We start from the raw sequence: 6151 nt of genomic DNA on the forward strand, positions 1-6151 counted from the left end.
TAGAAATATACAAATGTATCATTTTAACATAAAAAAACATATAACTGCAACATATCAACTGTCTTCCACCACAACTCTACCTAGTTGATCACTTTGATGATCACCGCTAGCAAACCAGCCTCCGTATGAGCTATAAATCAGCCCAAGTACTCTTCACTTTCCAATCAAACCTATTGATGAAGCTGTGGAATCCCGTTAAGGGAGCGTCTGTCTGTCTGTCCGTCCGTCCGTCCTCTCGCCGCACCTCTCAATTAATCAGGACATCTGATGGGATCTACTCGATTTTCAATAGCTACCAGATCAACACCAGCTGCCAAAACAAACACACACACACACACACACACACACACACACACACACACACACACACACACACACACACACACACACACACACACACACACACACACACACACACACACACACACACACACACACACACACACACACACACATGCAAAGAATGTCTCTCCCCTATACCCTTGATACTTGATGACATGATTATGGTTAGTCTGTTACCGTAGTATTGTTGTTGTCATAGTGATTATTAACTGTTACAGTAGTATTGTTGTTGTCATAGTGATTATTAACTGTTACAGTAGTATTGTTGTTGTCATAGTGATTATTAACTGTTACAGTAGTATTGTTGTTGTCATAGTGATTATTAACGGAAGGTCATAGTAGTATTGTTATTGTCATAGTGATTATTATCTGTTATAGTAGTATTGTTGTTGTCATAGTGATTATTAACTGTTACAGTAGTGTTGTTGTTGTCATAGTGATTGTTAACTGTTACAGTAGTATTGCTGTTGTCATAGTGATTATTAACTGTTATAATAGTATTGTTGTTGTCATAGTGATTATTAACTGTTACAGTAGTATTGCTGTTGTCATAGTGATTATTAACTGTTATAAAAGTATTGTTGTTGTCATAGTGATTATTAATGGAGGGTCATAGTAGTAGAAGGTCCCTGGTACAGCCTGGACATGTTATCTTAAAGGAGGCTAAAATGATGATACTAGTACATCTTATCTATTAACACACACATCTTATCTATTAACACACACATCTTATCTATTAACACACATACAGCTACACAAACACACACACACATACATACACCTGCACATACACACAGTGTCTATTTTACACATCAAACTCATCAAAACAGAGATCAAAGGTTTGTTATTCTTAGAATGAGTTGAATACTGATGATAAGAAACTGTGTCTCTAATCAGCGTTGTACAGCTTCCTGGTCTGCCTCGAGGAATGACTGCTGTCATTTACTGGAAAGACTCACCGCTCTCACTAAACTCAAATATCAGGGTGTTGATTTGAGTCACATGGTTTGACTCGCCACTCTCACTAAACTCAAATATCAGGGTGTTGATTTGAGTCACATGGTTTGACTCACCGCTCTCACTAAACTCAAATATCAGGGTGTTGATTTGAGTCACATGGTTTGACTCACCGCTCTCACTAAACTCAAATATCAGGGTGTTGATTTGAGTCACATGGTTTGACTCACCGCTCTCACTAAACTCAAATATCAGGGTGTTGATTTGAGTCACATGGTTTGACTCACCGCTCTCACTAAACTCAAATATTAGGGTGTTGATTTGAGTCACATGGTTTGACTCACCACTCTCACTAAACTCAAATATCAGGGTGTTGATTTGAGTCACATGGTTTGACTCGCCACTCTCACTAAACTCAAATATCAGGGTGTTGATTTGAGTCACATGGTTTGACTCGCCACTCTCACTAAACTCAAATATCAGGGTGTTGATTTGAGTCACATGGTTTGACTCGCCACTCTCACTAAACTCAAATATCAGGGTGTTGATTTGAGTCACATGGTTTGACTCACCGCTCTCACTAAACTCAAATATCAGGGTGTTGATTTGAGTCACATGGTTTGACTCACCGCTCTCACTAAACTCAAATATCAGGGTGTTGATTTGAGTCACATGGTTTGACTCACCGCTCTCACTAAACTCAAATATCAGGGTGTTGATTTGAATCACATGGTTTAACTCACCGCTCTCACTAAACTCAAATATTAGGGTGTTGATTTGAGTCACATGGTTTGACTCGCCGCTCTCACTAAACTCAAATATTAGGGTGTTGATTTGAGTCACATGGTTTGACTCACCGCTCTCACTAAACTCAAATATTAGGGTGTTGATTTGAGTCACATGGTTTGACTCACCGCTCTCACTAAACTCAAATATCAGGGTGTTGATTTGAGTCACATGGTTTGACTCACCACTCTCACTAAACTCAAATATCAGGGTGTTGATTTGAGTCACATGGCTTGACTCGCCGCTCTCACTAAATTCAAATATCAGGGTGTTGATTTGAGTCACATGGTTTGACTCACCACTCTCACTAAACTCAAATATCAGGGTGTGGATTTGAGTCACATTGCAAGGTTGTTTCTTTGTGTTCTGGAACTTAGCCCTGTTTCTTTGTGGTCTGGAACGTAGCCCTGTTTCTTTGTGTTCTGGAACGTAGTCCTGTTTCTTTGTGGTCTGGAACGTAGCCCTGTTTCTTTGTGGTCTGGAACGTAGCCCTGTTTCTTTGTGTTCTGGAACGTAGCCCTGTTTCTTTGTGTTCTGGAACGTAGCCCTGTTTCTTTGTGTTCTGGAACATAGCCCTGTTTCTTTGTGTTCTGGAACGTAGCCCTGTTTCTTTGTGTTCTGGAACGTAACCCTGTTTCTTTGTGTTCTGGAACGTATCCCTGTTTCTTTGTGTTCTGGAACGTAGCCCTGTTTCTTTGTGTTCTGGAACGTAGCCCTGTTTCTTTGTGTTCTGGAACATAGCCCTGTTTCTTTGTGTTCTGGAACGTAGTCCTGTTTCTTTGTGTTCTGGAACGTAGTCCTGTTTCTTTGTGTTCTGGAACGTAGCCCTGTTTCTTTGTCCATGCCTGGAAAATATGACGTTTCGACCTGGGAAATGTCAGGGATTTCTGATGCAATGCAGCAAATACATTGAGCACAACTTCACCACCACGGACAAGGTTATATGCACTTCGCAGGTCGAGTTTAGTATAGATGTTGGCACGGCCCACTTGTTCAAGGGTCGCTGGATCAGAGGAAGAGGGAAGCGGTTCTTGACCATGACGTCATTCAGGGAACGATAATCCAAACATGGATGGGGACCACCGTCCTTTTTTTTCCGACGAAGAAGAACGTAGCCTTGTTCCTTTGTTCTGGAATGTAGCTTTGTTCCTTTGTTCTGGAATGTAGCCTTGTTCCTTTGTTCTGGAACGTAGCCTTTGTTCCTTTGTTCTGGAATGTAGCTTTGTTCCTTTGTTCTGGAATGTAGCCGTGTTCCTTTGTTCTGGAATGTAGCCTTGTTCCTTTGTTCTGGAATGTAGCTTTGTTCCTTTGTTCTGGAATGTAGCCTTGTTCCTTTGTTCTGGAATGTAGCCTTGTTCCTTTGTTCTGGAATGTAGCTTTGTTCCTTTGTTCTGGATCGTAGCTTTGTTCCGTTGTTCTGGAACGTAGCCTTTGTTCCTTTGTTCTGGAATGTAGCTTTGTTCCTTTGCTCTGGAACGTAGCCTTTGTTCCTTTGTTCTGGAATGTAGCCTTGTTCCTTTCTTCTGGAATGTAGCTTTGTTCCTTTGTTCTGGATCGTAGCTTTGTTCCGTTGTTCTGGAACGTAGCCTTTGTTCCTTTGTTCTGGAATGTAGCTTTGTTCCTTTGCTCTGGAACGTAGCCTTTGTTCCTTTGTTCTGGAATGTAGCTTTGTTCCTTTGCTCTGAAACGTAGCCTTTGTTCCTTTGTTCTGGAATGTAGCTTTGTTCCTTTGTTCTGGATCGTAGCTTTGTTCCGTTGTTCTGGAACGTAGCCTTGTTCCTTTGTTCTGGAACGTAGCCTTTGTTCCATTGTTCTGGAACGTAGCCTTTGTTCCGTTGTTCGGGAACGTAGCCTTTGTTCCGTTGTTCTGGAACGTAGCCTTTGTTCCGTTGTTCTGGAACGTAGCCTTTGTTCCGTTGTTCTGGCAGGTAGCCTTTGTTCCGTTGTTCTGGAACGTAGCTTTGTTCCTTTGTTCTGGAACGTAGCCTTTGTTCCGTTGTTCTGGAACGTAGCCTTGTTCCGTTGTTCTGGAACGTAGCCTTTGTTCCGTTGTTCTGGAACGTAGCCTTTGTTCCGTTGTTCTGGAACGTAGCCTTGTTCCTTTTGTTCTGGAACGTAGCCTTGTTCCGTTGTTCTGGAACGTAGCCTTGTTCCGCTGTTCTGGAACGTAGCCTTGTTCCGTTGTTCTGGAACGTAGCCTTGTTCCGTTGTTCTGGAACGTAGCCTTGTTCCGTTGTTCTGGAACGTAGCCGTTGTTCTGGAACGCAGCCTTTGTTCCGTTGTTCTGGAACGCAGCCTTTGTTCCGTTGTTCTGGAACGCAGCCTTTGTTCCGTTGTTCTGGAACCCAGCCCTGTCTTTCATTGTTGTTCATTGATTTCACCTGTGTCCGTTTCTCATCATCTCCCTATTTAGTTCAGTTCTTTCTGTTTGTATGGTTGTGAGGTGTTGTTTTGTTTTTTGACTGCCTACCTGTGTTTGACCATTGCCTGCCTGCGACCACGATTCCTGCCTTCTGTGAAGGCTTAATAAACATCTGCCGTGCTCCGCGCGTGAATCTACACATTTTTGCTTCCCTCCCTGAGTATTCATTACGCACACGGTTTGACACACTACTCTCACTGACTCAAATATCAGGGTGTTGATTTTGACCACCACCCCTTTTCTCCATTGTTCTAATACAAATTACTTTACTGACAAAATACAATACAAAACACACGACCCTCTTTCTGATTGGAGGGAAGAAACACATGGTGTCTCTGTGATTGGTTGGAATTGAAAGTTAACGTACACTATTTTTTTTTTACACACATCCTCTACCACAATTCAGATTGTTCAGATTCTGCAAGGAACACACTTTTTCTTCCGGAAAATGACCCTTTCTAGTTTACAACAGAATAATATGAATCAAAACAAATTACATAACACAAGGCACAAAGGGTATGACGTTACAAAAAAACAGGAGTTACTGTAAATCCTAACCAAAAACGAGGAGTTACCGTAAATCCTAACCAAAAAACAGGAGTTACCTTAAATCCTAACCAAAAAACAGGAGTTACCGTAAATCCTAACCAAAAACGAGGAGTTACTGTAAATCCTAACCAAAAAACAGGAGTTACCGTAAATCATAACCAAAAACCAGGTGTTACCGTAAATCCTAACCAAAAAAACAGGAGTTACGTAACTCCTAACTAAATGATCTTCACAAAGCAATACTCCATAACCCTCTACCTCTGTCACACAGGTCCGTACACCCATCCACACAGAGTAACTCTATATAATATACTGTAGATGACTGAGTGTCCATGTTGTCAGAACTCACCTGAAGCAGAGGCACGTGTCTGTGGCCTCAGCAGCTAGTGGTGACAGGTCGATACCTCAGAGACAAACCTGCTTCAGGTAGACAGCAGTCAGTCAGTCTGTCTCCCCTTCTCTCTGACTGTCCGAAGGAATTATGTCGGCGTTGGTGATGTCGGCAAGCGTACGTGAGGCGTCCTCAGATATCCAGGTGAGACGCCTGTCGTTACCTGATTACCCGGGTCTTATCTGTTTCCGTGGCGATGAGATCTCTGTGCATGAGGTGCAAAGTGTGATGAAATCTCTCCTCCTCCCCTCTGACTCCAGACTGCCTCAGCTGGTACAGTAGAGAACACATCTACAGCACCCTGTCTAACCTGCCTCGGCTGGTACAGTAGAGAACACATCTACAGCACCAGGTGTAATCAGGTGTTGTCTCCGACTGTTCTCTGTTGCAGGTAGACTGGATCTGGAATCTACACCTGACTGTGCTGCTAGAGAGATGATCTTCCGACCTGTTGTTTCAGGTGAATCGAAACCACACATGTGCTCAGTTTTACCTGTGCAGGCCTCTCTGTTACCTGGGTAGGTCTCTCTGTTACCTGGGTAGACCTCTCTGTTATCTGGGTAGGTCTCTCTGTTACCTGGGTAGACCTCTCTGTTATCTGGGTAGATCTCTCTGTTACCTGGGTAGGTCTCTCTGTTACCTGGGTAGGTCTCTCTGTTACCTGGGTATCATCTCTGTTACCTGGGTAGATCTCTCTGTTACCT

The 6151-nt window shown here is 42.8% G+C and overlaps 1 protein-coding gene across 1 annotated transcript in view; it reads right to left on the bottom strand.

The window, feature by feature from the left end:
* The window catches only part of LOC118936842 (sodium-dependent phosphate transport protein 2B-like), a 31656-nt gene extending 26043 nt beyond the window's left edge, over positions 1–5613 (bottom strand). Inside the window, exon 1 of the mRNA XM_036934288.1 lies at positions 5406–5613. The gene's annotated coding sequence lies outside the window, so the exon portion shown is untranslated. The remainder of the gene's footprint in view (positions 1–5405) is intronic.
* Positions 5614–6151: the final 538 nt, after the last annotated feature.

This window comes from Oncorhynchus mykiss, chromosome 10, assembly GCF_013265735.2.
Source record: "Oncorhynchus mykiss isolate Arlee chromosome 10, USDA_OmykA_1.1, whole genome shotgun sequence".
In the NCBI taxonomy this organism is placed as follows: domain Eukaryota; kingdom Metazoa; phylum Chordata; class Actinopteri; order Salmoniformes; family Salmonidae; genus Oncorhynchus; species Oncorhynchus mykiss.